Raw genomic sequence first — 23,722 nt, 5'->3', positions numbered from 1 at the left:
TTTGCTCGCAGAGCCAGAGGCTGGCTGTGCTAGTGATGCCTCTGTCCCCCGGCACCGGCTCCTTCTCCTCTCCCTGCAGGGACTGGCTCACCAAGGCAGGGTGAGAAGACCTTTTTTACTCCTGCAGAGGCAGGAGCAGCAACCACCTCAGCTGTGCCCAGCCCTTGCAGCGGGGGATGCCTGCCCCGTTCGGCACGGACCCACGAGGCTCCCAGCACAGCCCTCTCCCACCGCGGCTCCCGGGCAGAGCAAGCAAGCGCGGCACCGAAGCTGCACGACAGAAATTTTCATGCGTGAAACATCATACATAAGCATTTGGGCTAATCAATCTTGTACTGATCTAGTTATGAATTTCCATGCGTAAGGGATTCTAAATCCAGGCGCTCTCAAGTGCAAAGATCAGTGCTAAAGGCTTTGCTTTATCTGCAGTGGAAATGCTCATCAGGACATTGCGACATAGCTTGAGATCATGGCATTAAAACAAAAAGGATGGAATGGTTACTTTCCGTACCACTCCATCAATGAGCTGCACTCTAATTTAAAGCAACATTTTTACAGTTCTTGCAAAAACATGAAAATTAGAGGGTCAACTTGCTTAATAAAATATGACAGTGGTTTTTACTGTGACATTCTTCTCTTTTATATTCTTATTAGAAATAATTAGAAGTTTAATTAACAATTGATGATCAGACTCAATGTCTCTGACAAAGCCATTACAATCCATCAGTAGAACAGGCTTTCCCATCAGTGCCCTAAAAGTAAATTTAAATTAAGACAAAAACCCTACAGACAAGATTCTCGTCAAGCTTAAATTGAAGTTGTGCTTGTTTGCAATGGGATGCTGTTGACTTCCATGGGCACTTCTGGCCTCTTGGGTACAATGTTCTGAGTTTAGGTCTCTTACAATCTAACTTTCCTTGTGGGCTTCTTCTACCTTCTGGTTAAAAAGGAACCTCTAACGTTAAAAATACTTGAAAGTATCTGATTTCATTCTGAAGTTCTGTTTTTACCTAGGAGTGAAAGCTGTCTGTAATTTATTGCATGTATAAATCAAAATCTAAATAACTAAACCTTCTTATTTTAGAAAATCAGCCTGACAGCAGCAGAACAACAGCTGTACTATGCAACAGTCAGGTTTGAGTATGTCATCAATATAATTACCATGACAACAATAACTCAAGTGACAATTTAACAAAATACTATTCATTTTTGACCCAGTTACCGGTTTGCAGTAGGCCAGGATGGCTGTTCAGGCCAAATGAAGTCCTCCAAGCCAGAGCAATAAAGTCAACACAAACTGAGAGCAAATACCTTTTCCCAGATTATCACTGCCCCCAGGCTTTCACACCCGATTTTCCTTCTAAAAGGAGTATCAGTCAAACAGCAAATCTAATTTGAGAAGAAAAAAGAAAGGGAATTATTTCTCTGATACTCAGAATGAGAGAGAAACTTCAACAGACATGGGAACAATTCATCGGCGCTTGTACATTATTCTGAAAAACCAAAACTCATTCTTTGATCACAAGAATTACACCACTCGCGTAAAACTTGCCTGCAGTTAGGAATTTGGAACGTAGATTTCATAACTGAAGTACACAGAAGCGAGCTTGAGGCTCTGGAGGCAAAGGGAGAATGAGCCAGTCAGGATATCAACAGCCAACGTTCCTTGCCCTTCATCCCCGGTGCCACCAATCCGCCCGAGCTGGATTACTGAGATGTCTTCTCCTGCACTGCCTTGTTTGCACAAGGAGGAGCAGCAAGGGTGGCTCACCCCTATTTGGCGCAGGGTAGGGGGTTTCACACGTGGATGGCCACGATCACATCTGCAACGTGCAAGTACAATTTCCCCACCCACCCAAAATCTGCCCCAGGCACCACAAACATAGGTGATATACTAATGGGAGAGGAGAGAGCACTCTCCTTCCACTACAGAAATGAGGACTATGGTATGCCCCTAACCCATCTTCTCTCAAAACCAAATTACTTCATCTCTTGATTTATTATCAAGGGGCAGGAATACATCGCAAGGTACAACAGGCAAATTGAAGTGATCCTTGGCTTCCTCTGGGATACCTTCAGGAAAACTGGCCTCAGGGCCTACAGACATAGGAATCGTAAGAGACCACATTCTGGATGTATAGTCAATTTTAGCTTTTTGTCCTTTTAAACTTCTACGGAGATGGGGAACAGCAATAAATTTCAATTCAATAAATAAGCCAGCTACTTGTAACATGGAACAACTGAAATTCTGCACAGCTGCCCTGTTCGTTTCCCCGAGTCAGCGACCACATACTCGGGAGCGCAGAAAACAGCAATACTGAAAAAGGCGTCAGGTGCCAATTTATTTAGAATACAAGATAATTTAAAGTTCAGGCCTAGCATTAGTCCAGATGCTACATCTCAACAAGCCATGGCATCACATTCGTGTGACAGAGATGTCTATAGACATTTCCAAAGTCATGGCGATTCTAATAAACATTATTACTAAGTCACTCATGGCTTAGCAACTAGAGACCTCAAACACGCAGCCTTACTCCAAGGAAAAATTTTCCTGAATTATATGTTAGGATCAGTTACTTAATTTTTTTTTAAATAGCTTTAGGCCTATACAACCTCTGGCTTACCACAGGCAAGGAAGATGGCCACGACTGTCTTTGTTCCTTAGGTGTATTTTAACCTAGCAGGGACACTCAACAGGGAATGACATTATAAAACTACTTCTGCATAACACAACAATAATTTTCGTACCACTGTCCTTTGGAAAGAAACATTTGCCATGTTCCTATGAAAATAACCAGGAACAATAGCCTCTTACAGAACTATTTAAAATACCAACAGTCAATCTGCTTGCAAAACCAAACTAGCAACACTTGTTTAATCTCAGATAATGGAAACTGCTGTCTGGAGCTCCAAATGTTTGATGTACCCCATAGAAGTTCACTTTGCATTTTGTGACTTGCCTCAGACATCTCAGTCTTCACCGTACCATGCCTGGCGTCTTCTAAGGAAAAATAGTGTACTGGTATCATTCATTTCCCCTCCTCCAGTGATTAAAAAACCTGTGGTTTGTCCCTTCACAGTCTGAGTGATGGCGTTAAGTGGTCACCAGACTATTTCTTGCAATGCCACCACTATTTGAGGACATCATTCCCAACTGTGAGTACAAACTGAATCATTTTGTGAAGTGGCAACAGAGCCCAGGACACTAACCATATTGATTTTTGTTGAGTTTATCTGTCTCACTCTCTCTCTCTCTCTCTCTGCAAATCCCTAGGGATTCTGATATCACTTTCTAATACTGCATTTTTCCTGTTTTCCACTGAATTAAATGTCAGCAGATGACAACTTATGCTTTGTTGTTGCCATTCGGTAATTTAACTGCACTAAATAGGGAACAGCATCTGATTGCACAATCTTTTTGCACTAGCTCCATGTTATTTTAACATCTTTTTCTGCCATCTTACTAGGTTGAAGATCAAAAGCATCAATGTTAAACGTGTTATCGGCCTGTATTTCAGTTTTAACCACTTAAACTGTGATTCAGCAACTTTGCAAAGCTGACAGGTAAGAATCACAAATTCAGCACACATGGTTAACTGCTCAGATTTAAGGTTTTTTGATAAGATTATCTCAGGGAAATACAAATAAACTGTCCAGCACATTATATGCTGTTCCCACCAATGTAAACAAATCTCTGCCTCTTTTCTTTTACAATACCAAATTTTTTATCCTGTGCCACCACCTCTTTGTTTAATTTGGTCTATACCTTTGATGCATAGAAACAGCTGTAGAGTTGGTTCACCATCTCCGATCACTTCAAGCTTAAATAACACAGCCCTGCCCTTTCCTATTCTTTTCAGTCACTAAATCCATTTATACTGTACTTCCAGAGACCCTTTAGTAATATTTTCATAAAGACTGGGAGAGCCATAGCACCTTAAAAGAGGAGTTATGTTGCTCACCTTGTTCATGGGGGACATCTCTGGAGGACCCTCATGGGGCTCCAGGCCAGTGGATGTGCTGGTGGGGGCAGATGGGCTGAGAGCAGCCCCGAGGGTAGGAAACAACCCACGGCTGGAGGAAACCTGTGATTTGGGAGGTGACTCTGTGATTCACACTGGCCTCAAGATGTGCTGAGCTCAAAATCCCAGAATACCTTCTCCCACGCTGGGAAACACAAGACAGCTTAAAGCTGGGAGTTTCAACGTACTCAAATTTTAATCTGGGCAAAACAAGAAATGGAAGGATTTCATAATCCTATCCCATATCTCAATAGACATGTGCATGGTAAATTGATAATAATTCAATATTGCTATTGATTTCTATCCACAACACTGCAAAAGCAGGAATACTGCAGAATGTTAACTAGTTTATATTACATTAATGCTAGAGGAGAGCTTGTTTTAACATGTGCTAATATTATATCTGACTGCAGCAACTGATTATAATGTTTCCTTGCTGATGTACCAAAGTCTCCAAATGAAAGAACAAATTCAGGGTTATTTATTAAAAATAACTGTTTTTAAAAAGTGGATAGGAAAAATTAAAGGACTAGCAAAATCAAAAATCAAGACAGAGTAATTTGCTCTTTGCTTTCAACTTTAGGAAATGAATGGGCCTGCTACAGGGTTTGCCATAAGCAGCTCAAGACTACTTTCTTGTCATCAAGTGACTGAAGACATTTCAGACCCATGCAAGCTTCCTTCAGAAGAGTTTAATGAAAATAAGCATAACTTGGCAGAACAAAACATATGCATTTCAGTGACTAACCTAACAGTGTATAGGGGTTGTTCTAGATCTTGAGTAGCTCTGAGAATTAGGCCCAAAAAGTAAGCAAAGGAAATTTTTAATACTTATATGAAACCACAAACCCCAAATATTAAAGTCTGCAAATAAACCAGAAGTTTCAATGGCTAAAAATGTAAATGGCTGCTAGTAAGCCACATGCCTTAAGACCATATCAAGGCACTGTCAAATCAGAGAAAATCACGTATGCACAAAGTTGTCACCCGTCACCTTGGATATTCATTTGTGTTTACTGGAGCTTCATCTCTTGTGCAACTAGTGACTCAGGCTGCTCTGGGATCCAGCATCTTTCACAGTAATGGGTTCACTAAAGCTGTAGCACTGCTCTCGGCTTGCGCTCAGCCGCTGGCCTGAGGTTACAAACTGTACTGTTTATTGAGCCTCATTAAGACTGCTGTCATGTGGAATCAGCTTAGCTTGGCTTTAAGGAAATATTATAGAATTGCCTAAATGTGCAATTCCCTTTGAAGTCAGAACACTTAGTTTGTAACGTATTCCAGTGATTCTAATAATGATTCAAATCGTATTCTATGAGTAATACACGGTCACATGTGTTTGTTGGTTTAAAACCTGCCTCCAACAAAGGTAATAATTATACCAAAATAATTTGAAGTCAACATGTAGCAACACGATCATTTGTCTAAGGAACAAAACCCAAATCCTGATCATGCAGGAGTTGCAAATGCACAGTATGTGTCTAATACCTTTGGCAAGAAAGCAGAGAAGTATTTTAAATTTCATATTCAATGTTCAATTCATCTAGCCTGGCCCAGAATATTTATTGAACTGTTATCTCACATACTATAAAGCGGTGACAAAGTGGGTTCTGCATGAATGCTATTAAATCTCCTCATGGCGCCATTACAACTGGTAGCCTTATTGTAGAACAAGACCTTAGCAGCTTGTGATATATTGTACAGTAATTAATATAACAAGCCTGTGATATATTATCATAGTGTTCCTGCTCCAGAAGTGGGGCTGGCTTCTGGGAGATATGGAGGAGGAAAAAAAAGCTTCCCCTAATATGTTTGTACATTCCCTTAGAACTATTTTATATGTCCATACAGAAGGAAAGTCTTAGAAAATGAGGATGACAGAAAGGGGTATTTAAGCAATCATTATACAGCTGGAACATGGGTAACAGTTTTAAGTGGCAGAGGGACAGACTTAATAATCCTTCCCAAGCCTATTTGCTATCATAAATTGTGATAAAGAACACAGGGGAAGAATGAAGTCAAGCTAAAATAAGGAGATAATTCCTAACACTAACATCAATTAATACAGAAATCATCCAGGCATTGAACCTGCTTCTGCTAACATCAGCAGCAAAATTCTCAGCAATTTTGTAAGATGACATCCATTGCAGAAAAATTAAAAGCTCCTTTATCAAACTAAATGCCCCAGTAATTTCCTCTGGAAATTGGGCTTTTTTTTTTTTCTCAAGTCATTCCTATTTTAAACAATATTCAATGAACTTTCACCTGCAGAGGGAATGGAGTTCCTCCCCGAATTACACAAAACCATTCCGAGTTGGGATTTAGGATTAAGCTCCTGTAATTTACAAATGAGAGTCTTATGACCAGAGAGCCCCTTGTTAACCTGCTGAGTGATGGATGTAAAGGGAGGGTGGGGACCACAAACAAGAATAAAGATATATTTGGTATCCTCAGGGTATAATCACTGAGAAGCATTACTATATTCTCACAGACCAAACTCACCTCCATAACTTGTTAATCCATCTTCTTCACATTCTTTTTTCAAATTCTCTTCAGTTTATCCATTTTCACGTTCCTTCCTGAACCTTCCAGGGGTTTACTCTACGCTAATAAAAGTCTATAGAAGGAGAAATGTCCCTCAGAAAAAATCAGGCATATGAATTCCATCTTGCATATGGAGTATTTGATCACTTTTATATTTTGTATGTGAATATTCAAGTCCAGGTATAAAATGTGAGGAAGACTGTAGAAATTCTCTGCTAGCTGGCTCACAGGAGAAAACGTAGTGGTTTCTTTCTCCTTTTATTCTCAGTTACATTTTTTCTGTTACACAGTGAATTTAAGACTCAATAGTGCATCAGGAATTAAACTCTTCTTATGTGACATCATCTTTACATTTAATCCAGGAATTTTCTGACTGCTTGAATTTAGTGCCTTTATGGTTCTTAGCTCTAAATCATAGTCTCAAGTAATCATTGTTTGCAACCGTCAAATAACCAATCAATTCAAGTAACCTTTCTTCAGCTGAAAAATGTTATGCTTAATAGTTCAACATGAGAAAAGAGAATCAGAACCTAGAGCAAGAAGTGAGTCCAGCATGACTTATCATCCTCCACTAACCCAGCAGGCCAACGAGAACAGTAAGAACAGAAATGCAAGACCCTTCAGCATATCATTTGATATAATGATATCAAGCTTGTCTTCTTTCTTTTTCTGTTTGAAAGTTATGCAGATTTTCTTTTCAACTCTATCAGTATGATCATTTCAAGTGAACAGTAATCTGATAGTCTGTTTTATAGCCTCTTTGGAATAGTCTTAAAAGACTAGGCTCTCTTTTTTTGTTCTATCAAAAGTGGCTATTATTCAACTCTGAAAGAGAGTTTAGAAGTCAGTAATTTTTATGAAAGAAATCAAGAAGACTGGGACAATCCCACTCATGGTATCACTGATCCATTTAGACATGTAAAAGCAACACATGAAAAAGAATTTAAGAACAAACAGATGATGGAGATGGATATGCAGTAGGCAGTAATAAAGCAGCACTTCAGCACTGAAAACCCGAACTCATGCCTTTCATTAGCGCAATGGAGCAAATATTTAACTACTGTATAAAGGCAAAACAAAAATAAACAGGAAAAAAAACCCCAAAACCATTCTAGTAGACTAAGTAGTTCTCTGCCAAAATAAAAATGCACACCCTCTGTGTGACCCAAGAGAAACCAGAACAGAAACAGAGGCAATGATAGCAATACGTGTCAATTTTGTGAGTAAATTTTTGTTCAATTGTACCTAAACACCACAGACAGAAATATGAATTACTGTTTTGCCTGTGGTCCGTTACTATGGCAGATGAAATGCCAGCTGATGTGACTCATTAGACCTTCATCTATTGTGCTTTTCCTTCACAGCAGAACCGGGAAGTGGATGGAGTGGTGGTCTCTAGCTGTGGTGTCCGCACTCCCCCCTTTGCTTGGCCACACCTTAGAATTGACCTTGGCAGAAGACAATGCTTTTAGAATGATTTTTCACTTTATGCCTACTTTTTTTCTGTCATGAGTTGTGTGTCCAGATTTAGCCCCATCACGTAAAGAGAATTAAAACACCACAAAAACCGGTGTAGAAATCCAGGGTGAGAACAGAGGTCCTATTACTGATGAGCAGGCAGCACCAAGGAGCAGAACCCAAGGAAAGATTCCTCCAGACTGTAGTCAGCCAGAAGTTTCATTCCCTGAGTAATGAGGATTTTTTCAGGTATTCCTTAGAAAAAACATCACTCTTCCTTAACAAAATCCTGAGTGTTTCATTACTGCGGAGTGAATGTGAAGCCCTTTTTGCACTCCCTAGACCTTTTGCCCTGTGGCGTCGGCTCCACAGGTTAATTATTTTTTCTGTTAAAAAAATATATATTTTCGGTAGGCATAAAACCATCACCTTTTAAATTCTTTTAAATGAATGTTTTGCCTTATAATACAAAAAGCAGTGTGAACATTAAGTAATCTTTTCTAATGCCATCCATTGGTTTGCGTACCATATCCTTTTCCTCTTCCATTTCCTAGTGGTTCAAACAAACGTATCATTGCCTAGATTCCCCACCCACTTCTTCTACATCGTGAACATCAAGAACCAGCATGACTTTACTTCCCCTGTACAGACACAGGTCAGCTATCTCAAACTGGCATTGAAAATCGAGCCCTGGCAACAAAATACTCATTAACCAGATGCACATTTTTATATATTCACAGAGCTGATCAGGCAGATAGGTCCGATCAGGAAGATGACACAGATAACGCTGTTCTGAAAACCCAAACACTATGTAAAGCACATCTAAATTGAAGAATTATTGTGAGTGTAATACTATATAGAGACAGCATATATGCAACTAGGCACATGTTCATATATCACATGACAGACAATATCACAGATATTACCCTACCTAATTATATTTCAGTATAGAAAATGAAATCTTCACCAATAAGTGACTTATAATGCTACCTTCTGTTCTTAGCACTACTGACTGACACTAGGACAGCCTCTAGGAATAGGGAAAACATACTTCTAATGAAATAACTGGTTATTTTTTTGGCAAATTATCCTATCAGCTCATTCATTTTTTCCATTCCAACTAAAATACCACTCACTTGGAACCATAAAACAGTGTAAAGTTGCCATAAATATGAAAATGGCTACAAATAGGACACAAATTTAAGAACAGGAGAAACCTTCCAGGAAGATTAATCTCATACTTACAGAAAAAACAAATATAGTTTTGAGAATATGACAGGAGAAACCTTCCAGGAAGATTAATCTCATAGAAAAAACAAATATAGTTTTGAGAATATATATTTAAAGTTTCAGTTTAGGAAAGAACTTTCTCACTAAATCAAGGACATTACCGTGTTAGAAAATTATTCAAAATGTCAGTGGAAATGGATTCAGAAGCTTGGGACAGGCAGAAACAATTTTAGAGAGCCTTATCCTTTCAGGTGCTAAGCAACTCTGGATGCTCCTTAACTCCTGCTTTGACCAGATAATAGGGTATGAAGAAATATCTAGCAGGATGATTTCTGGGCTTTGCAATTCTAACCCTTGGAAGCATTGCATCCACTTATTATTGCCTATTAACAAAACAAAGCGCATGTGTCAATCAAGAAACTGCCTTGTAAGGCAAATTACAAAACCCATTTTCTTCAGACCCAGCAGTATTGCCCTGAGCTGGGCTACCTGTATACTCAAGTAGGTCAGTGCTCAGGTGCATTTACTTCAATTACTCTATCACCTTCTTCATGGTGCTATAAAAGTAGCAACGTTAGATGTAAAATTGAAAAAAAGAAAGTTTGTTAGAAAAATAAAGCCCAAGAGAATCACCTACAAAGAGCGTTATTCTGGCTCCTCAACAGGAGTCAAGCTACAGGAGTTCTGTTATGGATTTTGTTTGTGTTCCTCTCTCAAGGGGTTTTATATTGCAGTGATACCACATGATACCAAGGTAACAATGACAATTCTAGTTTTTTTCACAATCATTTACTGAACAGATACTAAGGGTAGTTTTAGAATTTTCTAGATGGAGAATTTTCTTTCAAATTAATCAGATTAATTAAATATCAATAGAACTGGTGAAGTTTTATAAGTTAATAAACTGATAACAGAGAAAATCTTTTAATGTTCAAGAGGACAGAGCCCCTGGGCTACAAGGAATATAAAAACATAGAATCACAGGATGGTTTGGGTTGGAAGGGACCTTTTAAAGACCATCTAGTCCAAACCCCCTGCCATGGGCAGGGACATCTTTCACTAGACCAGGTTGCCCAAAGCCCCATCCAACCTGGCCTTGAACCTGGCCCAGTGTCTCGCCACCCTCATTGTAAAAACTTTCTTCCTTATGTCCATTCTAAATCTACCCTCTTTCAGTTTAAAACCATTACCCTTTGTCCTGTCACCACAGGCCTTGGTAAAAAGACTCTCCATCTTTCCTATAGGACCCCTTGAAGTACTGAAAGGCCGCAATAAGGTCTACATGCAGCCTTCTCTTCTCCAGGCTGAACAAGCCCAACTCTCTCAGCCTTTCTTTGCAGGAGAGGTGCTCCAGCCCTCACATCATTTTTGTGGCCTCCTCTGGACCCATTCCAACAGGTCCATGCCTTTCTTGTACTGGGCAAAAAAAAAAAAAAAAAAAAAGCAAAAACAATACTAGGAGAGGCAGATTGAAAATGATTGGGGTTCTAAGTATTGATCTGGAGCATAAAATACACTAGAGCAAAGTGAAGTAAGGCAGCCTTCCCCCCTCTGCTCTTCTTCCTTCTCTGATCACCTTCTCCTTCATTCTGCAGTCCACTGCTCAGTTTTCCTTTTTCTATTTTTGCTTCAATTTAATTCTCCACACTTAAAATACTTCAGAAAAAAACTAAAACTTATTCCTGTCATGTAAGACACCTGGAATGTTTTCCCCATTTTAATTTTAATTTCTGTTGTGCTACCTCTTTCCTTAATTTACAGTCCTGAATCTATTCATGTTCCTAGAGCCATCAATATGTTTATACATACGTAACATCAATTCTTTCTCAGCTCTGTCCCCTGTTTTCATTCACCCTCTCATACTCCCCCCACTGCTTTCACCTCTCTTTTGTTTGTCTCCTTCCTTTATTCATTCAATCGTCTTCTTGGCCCTCACTTATTTACCATCATTTGCATAGAGCGGGGAAAAAAAGGGAAAAGAGAGTAATTATAACCAAGTAGGTGTTTTCAGAAAGGAGTTACAACAGAAAATTTTATGGACATTTCATGAGAAACAGATTGGGAAGTAATCAGCACCTGCAGGCTTGTGTAACGCTGAGGTGTAAGATGCAGCGCTGGACGATGACCCATGGGATGGACACAGCTAACAGCAGTGCTCATCTTCAGTCCAGGAGCCCCACACCAGCAAGCCATGAAATCCACGTTACAGAAAACATCTGTCATTATTTTCATCTCATATATCATGGTCTTTAGAAGCAACAGACTCTGCACAACCACAGTAAGAGACAGAAATCTGAGCCGGAGCACTAGGTTCTAGTGTGTTTACCAAATACCGAATTTAAAGGTGGCTATTACATGGCTTTTTCTCCTCTATCTGCCAAACATTTAAAAAATTTTATTGGCTAAAACTATCTGGCCTGAAGACCACTTTAGCTGCCAACAAGTCATAAATCCAGATTTTTAGCACCACAGAATGCAGCCCTATCTACATTTAATGAAAAAATAGAAGGACATTATTTTACCCTTGAATGCACCAACGCAGTTTCTGTCGAAGCTAATGGACTACTCACAGTGGTAACTGCTGCTCCTCATAATTACTAGCTGTGGTTGCTGGGGACTTTACACGAGACTACATTTGTGCAACATCCCCTATATCTCATAGTAAGTGCCATACTTACTGGCACTTTTGGGGATTGTCCATGGCCTAGGCAGGACCACGGGGCCTTGGGCAGATCATTTACCTCCCCTGTACTTTGACACCTACCTGGTAAACAGACCAGATTATTCTGTGGGAAGCCGAGAATAAAATACCTTAAAAGCTTTGAGAAATCATTATTCAGAGGCAACCGAACCCTTACGTGTACCTATTGCACCTATGATTTTCAACTCTTGAATTCTACAGCTCATCATTCTGAACCTGAACATCATCTTTACTTCTTTACATCCACAACACATTCAGAGCAGGCACCTCCCACCTCTTTACTTTCCTATTTACTGAAGCAACCATTACCCTAACCTGATGTGTAGAAAGAAGGGGCAGGGTGTTGCCTTTTTTAAAATGGAATTACAAATACAGCTGTACATTTCAACAGGAAAGAAAACACAAACAACCCACTACACAAATATTAGAACACACATCATTTAACAGAGAAGTTCCCAAATATTTCACAGTAGAAATGAGATTTTTATTAAAGAACTATCTGGGTAATGCAACTTTTTAATATATCCTCATATCACTGCTTTCACTAAAATGCAATGTTTTAAAACTAAAAAGGGCTCAGCTCCTCCTCTCCCTCAGAAGACTTATGTAGAGATCCCACTGGGGAGGGAACAGCGGTGCCTGAAGCCAAGTGCTGGCAGACCTGGTCCTGATCTCGCTTCAGCTGAGATGAAGCCCTTGCAGCACCACCAGGTTCAATGGGTTACGCCTCACGTACAAGGACATGAGGCTACAGAGATCTCTCACTAGGAAGAAATAGATATTACTGCAAACATAGGCAAAAAATTGCTGGAGAGGCTGTAATCTTGCTGTGAGTCACGGTCCATCTGCCTTTACATACATAAACCTGAGAGATCTTCACAAAGAATTTACAACATATAATTATACCCTTTTGCAGACATTAAAAGGAATGCCAGTTGATCTCGTCGCTACACTAATGTCTCAAAACAAGGCTTCCCTTGGCCATTCCAGGCTGACCACCTCCAGCAAACGTTACGAACAACAAGGACCACCTGAGAAATCCTTAATCAAAGCAGTCATTGAAATTATATCCACTGGTCAAGGCCAAATTTTTTCCTTATGAAATACATATAAAACAGGTAAAAGGACAATTTACTTAAGTAATATCTGCAATGACTTACTGCAATAGTAGAACAACACGCACATTTGAGAGAAGAGTATCTTCTCATCTAGGTTACAACGCTCTTCAAAATAGAGCCAGAACAGCATTCACTTCCTTTTGGTTGCAGTGAATAGTTTGAAGGTTGAAATTACATTCTCTGTTGATCACTGGGGACAGGCATAGGGACAGACTATTGAAAAATTTCACAGTGTCCTTTTGGCTGCCTTCCAGTCCCATCTCCAAGTAGCTGCTATTCTATTTAATGTAACTGGAGTCTACCCTTAGGATGAATATCTTTCTTCCTGACAGTTTTTGTTCTTTCTCAAGGCAGGGAAGCAGCCGCAGACCAACAAAGACTGCCTCTCCCCAAGCCTCCGCCAAAGGGCTCGGAAATGGAACAAACAACATGGCCAAAATGCTGCTGCACGACCGTCTTGCAAATGAGTTTCTCTACAATTTCACTGAAAACGCAGAGGATGTTAACAGCTGAGGTTAGGATAATACCAGAAACACAAAGGCTTTTCAATCAAAAAGATTTTAATATAAGAATGTGTTTTGCTGAAAACTTGTTCCAAAGCTGTGATACGTGGTGACGAGTCAGAAAAAGACACTGTATTGCTAAAAGATGGTAAACTACAGCTGATTCTTGTAGATAACAATGTGGGTATTTTTAATACAGACCACAGGTTAAACTGGCTGGCTGGCTGCATGTAAGAGCTTCATACTTTTAATCAGGGATTCCAGAACGAAACCCAACCTGCTTGAAGAGTCTTCAAAACCTTCACACTTAAAAGGTTAAATAAATTCTCTAAGAGGATAGTCCTGGGCTAATTGCTAATGTAATTATGCACTGTTTGTACTGACCAGATATTAAAGACGTGGCAATGCACAGGTTCAAAAGCATGGCTTAAGAAAGCAACCTCACAGTAACATCAATCTGTGTCTAACCTACAGTGCCCTTAGGGCATACGCTACACATATAAGGGCAAGTTCTGCTATGTGATTGTTTTTCATGGCTACCGGCTTCAAAATTAGCCAAGGCTCTAACTGACCAATTTTTGTTGGTTGAGTTAGTAGCTCTCCTGGCCGTCAGGCTTAGCCAATTACCCGTGCTCCTCGCGGACTTTCCTCCCGCTCTGCACTGCAAATGTTTGTGCAGCACAGAGGCTCTGATGCACACAACAAATTGGCACCTTCTGCTTGTTATATCTGCAAGAAGCAAAACACTAGGGAGTTCAGCAGACATTTATGTTCCCCAAAATAGCCAGGGCTGATTCACATTTACCCCGACTCACGTAAGTTATCACAATCACATTACTTTCAGAAAAAAACATGAGTTAAGAAGAATTTGTGTCAGGACCACAAGTGAAGAACTATTCCATTACAGCATGCCTGGGCTGGGAAGTTGTTAACATCTTCAACAATTCCCTCAGTAAATGTCGACAGCAACACCACAAAAAGCAAATGTATTAGTTTGTCTAAATATTAAGAAAAGCCTGAAACAGTTTCTAAAATGTCAACCAGAAAACCACACTCAAACCCAGCATGATTTCTTTTTGTTGAAAACATAGATAGTCCTTATGTTAGTTGGGAGAGCAAATGATGGGGAGTCAGCATGGATCTCGGAGAGAAGCAGAGATTCCCTCTTCACAGTAAGCAAGGAGCGTATTAATCACACAAATAGAAAGTTGTTTGAGGAAAAAAAAGAGACACTCTCTTTAGAAAAGCAAATGTGTAAATATCTTTAGGTCTAAGGAAGGTCTAAAGAAGGAAGTCTAAGGGGATGGCTAATATTTGCCGGTTACTTGGTTAATGTTTTCTGTACGCAGTCGAAGGGCTAGGCATCTTGAACTTAACATATTGCTTACTTCTTTTACATACTGTATAACACAGTCACAAGACTCTAGTATAGACCCTGCACTAATGAACTCCCCTTCCCAAACATACAACTCTCTTGAGAAACCTTCCACACTTTGTAATATGCTAAGCATTCTTAGATATTTTAGTATTTTTATTATATAATATGTGTTTATCATTATTATTTGTTATCGCCATCATGGGATAAATAGCAGTGCTGCACTTGTTGCACTCCTTTTTATTGCAAATAAGCCCATATAAAACCAGCTGGAAGCTCATTACCTCTGTCCTCTACACCTAAGAAGCAACATTTACTTGTGTATCAGAAAGCAAATGGCCACAGGCCACATCCTTTCCATCCGGAGAGGAGAGAAAAGGCTGGAATGTGCAAAAGGAGGTACCAAGGACAGCTAGTATCCAGCAGGTCTGGGATTTACAGTTTTCACAGAATTTTGCAAAGTAGGAAGTGGCTTTATCGCATGGAAATAGAAACCAAGCTGCAGTCAGCTTACTGTTCTTTCTTCAAAGCTTATTACCCTGCAAAAATCTGGAAGAGAAAATCACCCATGCGATTCTCCCTCATCCTAGCTAGCAGGAGGCAAGCCTATCTCAAGCTCCCCCGTCACCAAGTCTCTTTCTGTTACATCCAGCTCTCCACAGCCAGGTCTAACACCCAAACCCTGTTTAGCCCTGTTTAAGCTAAAACTTCTTTACCATGTCTCAGCCTTCCTGTAAAGCGCCAAGAGAGGACACAGGGCCTCCAGCACAGGTTAGGCGATAAACTACTTTTATCCCTGGTTCTTCCACTTGAGAGTGTGGGAAACAGAACAGCATCTGATTCTTTTAACACCAATTAATTATCACGAGGCTGTGATACTTAGCTCCTTCAGGTTCAATACATTGTTCACTATTGCCTTTATCAATAAGGACGGAACTTACTAGTATAAATGTGCAGTTGTTCTTGAAATATTTTATTAATTCATCATCTCAAAATTAAAATAAATTCACTCCTAATAATAAAATATAGTTATTCTGTCATTACAAGTTTCCATGCTTACCACATCTCCAATGATTTACAGATTCTCTTTTTTTTTTTTCTTTTCCAAACAAGCACAAGGGTATTTTTCATTGCTAGAACACTTCAGATGGAAGCTGAAAGTCAGGTTAGATGCTTACTCATCAATTAGTAATTAGGATTCTGCAGGTCAGGTTCCGCCCCAGTGTCAGCTGTCAAGTTACCTTTTGCTGCAGCCATGTTAAATGCATACCCACATCCACACCCTGTATTTATAGTCATAAATGGAACTACTTTTATCCATGGAAATGGAAGGTTACAGGACAGGAAGAGGACAGGTTGGGAACAGGACTGAGTTCGGCTCTTCATTTGAACTTGTTCTAATGAAAGTGGACAAGAAATCCTCCCCTGTTAATCCTATCCTCACCCCTGTTAACACCTTGCCCTAAACAGGAACAAAAGCTCATACCCATGACTCTTGTGAACAGCAGACACGATTATTAAAATAAAGGCAGTTCTGTATTTTTGTTTTGAAAAACTCCCCAATTTACACTTTGGAATTAAAAGTATGAAGGAAAAAAAAATATTCCAGCTCAACAGGCAGCAATCACAGAGCAAAAAGCTCTCCAGTTAGTGCTCAAGTTCATGATGAAATAGTGATTTGGGAGGAAAAAAGGCTGATACTTGGCATTGGTTTCAGGGGATAGAAGGCATTCTCCCTCCTTTGCCACACACACAGATGCTGTACCTCTTCTGGATCCTGCTGATAACATAGACTCCTGAGGCATTTTCTGTTATCATCACAGAGTGCAGACATGCTATGCCAGCCCTCTCTAGTATTCCCAATTTCCTATAACCACTACAGGGTTCCACACATTTAATCTGCTTTGTATCTTCAAATGCAGTTCACTAATTTGGGGAATTTAAGGGAATGTACTTAATTCAAAGGAGGTTTATAAGCATTCATACTTATGAGGTGTTTTGAGGATGAGTTATTTCATAGAGAAGACCTGTGTGAATAAAGACAAAGATTTTTTTTTTTTTTTTTTCTCAGCTACCCCCCCTCAAATCTCTAATTCCCACTAGAAAGGTTGGAATATGCCCAGGACAAAGCCTCTATTACTATTCTAGCCCATTCCTACCTGTGACCATGACAAGACTTGAAGTTCTGCTGCAAAGACAGCTGGCAGCTGAGACGACATGGATCTGATGCACAGCAGTCTTGTTTCTAGCTCACAATCTGTTTCTGCTACGAATGTGGATAGATTTTTAATATAAAGGAATGAGTCTGGTCCCTAAGATTACACGGAGCAGGAAGAGAGCTTCCCAGGTTCCTGACGACATCTTGAGTCTATGCATCACGTTCTATTACCCTCTGTGCAACCAAAAAGGTCTGACAACAGGACTAGTGATACCTGTAAAGTTAAGCACGTTTACATTTGCAGAACTAGGGGCAAAATGTGAAGTTATAAAAATATTGAAAAGGCATCATATTTTGAAAGCAAGTATCCATTTAACCACATTTAACCTCATTATCACCTACATAACATACTCCACTTTCTCTTTGGAAGGAGATGCATTGGTCCCACAGGATTCAGACATTCTTTTTGAATTAGTAACTGTTTCTTTCAGAGCCCACAGAGAGAGCCCTGAAACATAAGGAGGAAAACAACTTTCCTATTCAGAGGAAGAACAGCACAAAAGCATAAAAGATGCTCTCACTTTGTGAGTGGCTTTGATTAAAGCAGGGCAGAAACCCAGAATGGCCAAGGAGGGGCTATCAAGTGACAGAGGAGAAATAAAAAAGCTGGGAGAGATGCCTTTGATATTAAGGTTCAAAGCCCGCCTGGATGAAGTCCTGTGTAGCATGCTCTAGGTGAGCCTGCTTTAGCAGGGGGGTTGGACTAGATGATCTCCTGAGGTCCCTTCCAACCCTTACGATTCTGTGATTCTGTGTGATTCTGTGCTGGAGACGCTGGACCCAGAGCATTTCAATAGATCGACTGCTACTGTATACCGACGCCAGTGTAAATCACTACAGCACAGTAAGCTTTACCACAACTTCTACAAGAACAATTTCAAATTTAGTATTAAAATTGCATAGCGCCACTAAATTCAGACCCCTGTAGCTTCACTGGTTTTTGACAGGGTTGTAGGGATGTAAGCTTAGGCAATGAGCATGGATTTCCTTCCTCCTCCCAGCTGAGCTGGGTTACAGCCCCAAGACCTGCCAGCTTAGCTGACCATTCTGCACAACACTTCAGCTGCAAATGGCCTTGGGATAAATCTCTTTCTCCAGAAAGTGTTTAGGGAGTGACAACCAGAAGCTGGAGCAGAATCAGAGAAAAACTGTGTAGGCACATCCAAGTGTGGAGTCTGGCCACTCTTCCGAATGGAAACCCCCTGTGTTGCTATGTTATTTCTGAATCTTGCTCAAAACAAAACCAGAATTTACAAACATTGTTTCCTTTCCTAATTGTAAAGAGTTTTAGGAAGCATCATGTAACATCCACAAAATCATCAGCTTCATCAACTGACATTACAGGCAGGTACAACAGCTGTAAACTTGCATGGGAAAAAAATACAAATAAAAGAAAAATCCTAGTTTTATTGAGTTCCATTTGAAGAAAGATGTTTTCCCAAAAAAATGTTTCCTGTTACTCTGATTAAATCCATTAATTCACTGTAATATGAACAGCACTTGAAGCTCCACCGATCAGTGTGATTGTTGCCAGAATTTTCACATTAGCTTATATGGGTTTAGCATTATTCTTGATTCTTCAAATGTGGTTTCAGAGGACAAGTCATTACTAAGGATTTTATTATGCACAGCCACATTAAAATTATTTTTCAATATTTTCCATTATCTAACTGAATCCTCTAGAACAACGTCAGCTGCCATCAGGTATTCTGAAAACTAAACTCAGACTTTGCACTGCTTTTTGCTACATACACTAATAACGCAAAATAGAATCATAGAATCATAGAATGTTTTGGGTTGGAAGGGACCCCTAAAGGTCATCTAGCCCAACCCCCCTGCAGTGAGCAGGGACACCGCTAACTCCATCAGGTTGCTCAGAGCCCCGTCCAACCTGGCCTTGAATGTTTCCAGGGATGGGGCCTCCACCACCTCTCCGGGCAACGCATTCCAGTGTTTCACCACCCTCATTGCCAAGAATTTCATCCTGATGTCTAGTCTAAATCTGCCCTGGTTTAGTTTAAAACCATTACCCCTTGTCCTGTCACAGCTGGCCCTACTAAAAAGATTTTCCCCATCTTCCCTATAGGCCCCCTTTAAGTACTGAAAGGCCGCAATCAGGTCTCCCCGCAGCCTTCTCTTCTCCAGGCTGAACAAGCCCAACTCCCTCAGCCTGTCCTCATAGGAGAGGTGCTCCAGGCCTCGGATCGTTTTAGTAGCCCTCCTCTGGCCCCTCTCCAACAGGTCCATGTCCTTCTTGTGCTGAAGGCTCCAGAGCTGGACGCAGGGCTCCAGGTGAGGACTCACCAGAGCAGAGTAGAGGGGCAGAATCATCCCCCTTGACCTGCTGGCCATGCTGCTTTTGATGCAGCCCAGGAGACAGTCTCCAAATATGCTCAGAATAGGAGTCTATGACTGAAATTTTAGTTGGCCACCAGCACGAAGACATATGAGGGAATATCAGTACAGCTACCCAACAGGACTGAGTTTCCTGTTCTTCACCTGCTGTCACCAGCCCAGGTACTTGTGTGATGGGTATGCTTGACCCCCAGGCGTACTTTGGTTTAGGTGGACTGAGGAGCCCCAGGCCTCATGCCCTGTGGTGAACCTGCGAGCTGGAAAGCTCCTGGCTCACGTACAAGGGAGTGAAGATGCCTTGGAAAAAAATATTTCAAAAGGTGGTTTCAAAACCAAAAAATGCCAGATAACCAAAGTACAGAAGAAGATACCAGAGCTAAAATGAAGACATCTATCTTGTCTATACTGTTGACTAGCAGCCAACTACCTCACTCCATAAATATTACCATCAGGATGGGCCTAACCTGAGCCATCCCTGAACTGCAGACGGGCTGCACGCCAGGCGACTCTCCCCTTGAGCGGGGACACCTCTCAAGGCTTGAGACTCCCCACCTGAGACTAAGAGATCCCTCCCTACCTGAGGCAGAAAGACCCCTTACCCACGACAGATCCTCGTTAAGTGACTGACAGCATGCTGAATTAATACTAATGAAACTTTACTAATTCACGTAGCTACTTGATATTATTATAAACATTGTATAGATAATTCCATTGGTCATAAACCATTGTCTAAATCTGAGACTAAGATTGGATCCTGCTGCATCTAGGCTCCATAAGGAGTTTAGAAACCGATGGGGTCCACTCTGAACCTCCTGACTCAACGTGAGGGTGTTCCTTACTCTTTGCATCTCCGGTCTCTGTATGAATCATTCTGACTCGATTCTAACTCAGTTTTCCTTTCTATGTTTCTTCCATGCAGTGATTAGTAAGGTGAACCTTGCCATCAAACTTACTGAACCTTTTCAAACCATTGTTAAATGCTGTTAAATTCCATCAAATTTATTGAACTCTGTCAAATTATTTTACCTCAATATAACATATTGCTGCTTCCCTCTTTTGAGTGAGGTACATTCCACTCATAAACAACAACCCGGGAACCAGTACACCTAACCCTTCCAATAGATAATACCAATGCACCTCCCATCATAGGGAATTCTTCTCAGTGGCTGAGGAACACATTTGCTGGAGCCCCTCAACATCCTGCAACAGAACAACCTCCTGCTTCAAGTCCAATGAGTCTGGCTGTGTGATGGACAGGCAGTCCATGACAAAGCAGTTGGGGAGCACACACATCTTCATAAGTATGTAATTTTTATTGAGGCTTCCAGTTCACTTACTAGAGCACAATTCAGTCAGTATGGCAACTGCTACATGAAATTGAGTCGTGGGTCAGCAATCAGGGCTGAATCCACCCTTTGCAAACTACGTACCACTATGTTTTGACCAGCTAGTTAGCCAGATCCACAGATTTCTGGGCAACCGCCTGAGAGTTAACTACTGAAGTTCTGGGCCAAAAAATTTTCACTGGTAAAGGAGACACTGGGGCTGTACAGGAGTAGGCTTGGGTTGATTCTTCACTGAGGTCACTGTTTGGTACATATTTAGTTCTGCAAGAAGAGCCTTCCTTGTGTGAACCATGAGACTTGAAGCCAATAGGTAATGTTATCTTTATGACTTAGACTTGATTTAAATTAAGACCTATTTAGTCTTTTCCCAGCCATCCAAGATCTATTTAATCAGCTTTACATCATCATTGTATTTTGAAGTAGCAAATATAAGGTTTTGGAGCTGCTGGCTGAAGACCCAAACAGCTCTGTGCTGATAGGAGAAAGGATGTAGGTTGCAACACCAACTCATTCTGGAGTTGCTACTCTGTGAGCAGCCTTTGATGGCCGTATCTCTGCCATCTGTATTTCTGCTCAGTGGACTCTGGCCATCTTGCTACAGGGGGCAAGACGACTTACCAAAACTGGAGTAATTCTGTTTCTGTCAACTCCACCTCCACCAGTTACATTTAAAAAAAAACCAAAACCAAAATAACACCATCACCACATTGGCTAGGACTCTGATTTGGGCAAAACTACTGACTCCAGGTAAACAGGTTTTGTGACCTTTGGTACCAAGTCCCTGCTTCCTCAGCTTTTAAATGTACTATTAATTCTAAACATGGGAAAACTGCACCTCTGCTCATAAAAGAATTCTTCCCAGTAAGTCAACCAGGCCTGCTTTTTCTCCAAGACTGGAAAGCTGAAATGCATTACAGCATACCTTCTGTCTCCCATCATAACAAGAAGCATAAAATTTCCAGTACGCTATAAAAATATTGGTTACCTAGACTAGTCTTTACATACAGTTAGGACTCAGAGGAGACTTATTGCCCTAAAATGAGTATAAGTGTAAAAATGTAAAAGTTTAGGACACATTAACTACATATCCAAGATACGACATTAATACTCTCAATTCATAAGAGTGTTGTTACACAAATTTTTTCAAAATTATGGCACATAACTGTAGAGTCAGAGAACAATTTAGGCTTGAGGGGACCTTTGACACTTACCTGCGCTTACACCTTGTGCAAAGCAGAGCCAACCTTGAAGATAGACCTAACTCTGAAGTCAGGACAAGACAAGGCCTTGTCCAGTCAACTCTTGTGTATCTCCAAGGAAGGACATGGCCAGCAGGTCAAGACGAGTAATTATTTCCTTCTACTCAGCACCAGTGAGACCACAGCAGAGTACTGGGTCCAGCACTGGGGCTCCCCACTGCAAGGCATTGACAAACCGGAAGCCAGAAGAACTGGTTTCTCCAAACAGTAGCAACTGTTTTCCTTCCCATACCAGTACCAAATAAAATCAGTATCAATTCCTGACCAATCTAGTAGAGACCGGAGCCTTTTTTGCCATTGGAAAATATGTTCCTTAAGGTTCTGGGGAATAATTATATTTTGGGGCCAGAGGTATACCTGCCATTTCTGATTGTCAGCTTCTGCTTGTCCCATTTCAAAATTTGATTTTTCTATTCAATTTACATTCTAAACAGAACCATTAGATTTTAAAGGTGATGATCCCAAACAAGTATACCTCTTGCCTTCCGTATTGACTTTTCTCCCAAATCCTGAGCAAATTTGTATATTTAGAGCCTCCTGGATGCACCTTTCAAGTACGTGAATTCCTTCTATAAAAATGGCAGCATGGGGACATACAATTTGTTTCAGTGTCACAGTCCCCTTTCAAATGTCACAGAGAACTCTCACCATGAATGACTTGTACCTGTCTCACGGGGATTTTCCTAGACATTACAGGAAACAAATCAGCCTTAAGCAATGCCCTTGTGCAACATACCACATTTTTATTCATTTCTGTACAACTTCAAACTTCTGCTACGTGGCATACGTCATTTATGTGCAACAGCCCCTGCTTCTTTCTCAACACACTAACACTCAGGTAGGCGCAGAATGAAACAGCTGCACGTACCAAATTAGCATCAGTTATTATAGCTACATTAGAATTGACACGATATTCATTTTTGTTTGGAATATTTTTTACCATCCTCTGTGAGGGAAAAATAGTGCAATATGGTAGCACTAAAAATAACTACACATACCCAAATCATAGAGCAGTAGCAGCTGTTTTCTGTGGGTCAGGATGGCCGAGCGGTCTAAGGCGCTGCGTTCAGGTCGCAGTCTCCCCTGGAGGCGTGGGTTCGAATCCCACTTCTGACAGCTCCTTTTTTGGGGTTACATTGGGCTGGGAACCCTTCCTCAGGGCTCAGTTCTAGGGCCAGTCCTGTTCAATGTGTTTATCAACGATCTGGATGCAGGAGCTGAATGCACCATTAGCAGGTCTGCTGATGATACCGAACTGGGAGGTGCTGTTGACTATTTTGAGGGGCAAGAGGCCTTGCAGAGGGATCTAGATAGACTGGAGCATTGGGCTGTCATTAATGGGGTGAAACTCAGCAAGTCCAAATGCCAGGTCCTGTACCCAGGACGGAGTAAGACCAGGCACAAATATAAATTGGGAGAGGCATGGCTGGAGAGCAGCCCTGCAGACAGGGGTCTGGGGGTGCAGGTCGTCAGTGGGCTCGATGTGAGCCAGCGGTGCGCCCCGGCAGCCAAGGGGGCAAACCCCATCCTGGGGGGCATCACACACAGCACAACCAGCCTGCCAAAAGAGGGGATCATCCCGCTGCATTCAGT

General features: G+C 41.0%; 1 non-coding gene across 1 annotated transcript; it reads left to right on the top strand.

Moving 5' to 3' along the window:
• Nucleotides 1–23,162: 23,162 nt before the first annotated feature.
• Nucleotides 23,163–23,245, top strand: TRNAL-CAG. Its single transcript has one exon. It is a non-coding gene; the product is annotated as a tRNA-Leu (tRNA).
• The last annotated feature ends 477 nt before the right edge of the window (nt 23,246–23,722 follow it).

The sequence above is a fragment of the Egretta garzetta genome, unplaced genomic scaffold (assembly GCF_000687185.1).
Source record: "Egretta garzetta isolate BGI_Z169 unplaced genomic scaffold, ASM68718v1 scaffold154, whole genome shotgun sequence".
Classification (NCBI taxonomy): Eukaryota; Metazoa; Chordata; class Aves; order Pelecaniformes; family Ardeidae; genus Egretta; species Egretta garzetta.
The sequence above is the reverse complement of the archived record's forward strand: the minus strand, read 5'-3'. Positions and strand labels throughout refer to the sequence as shown.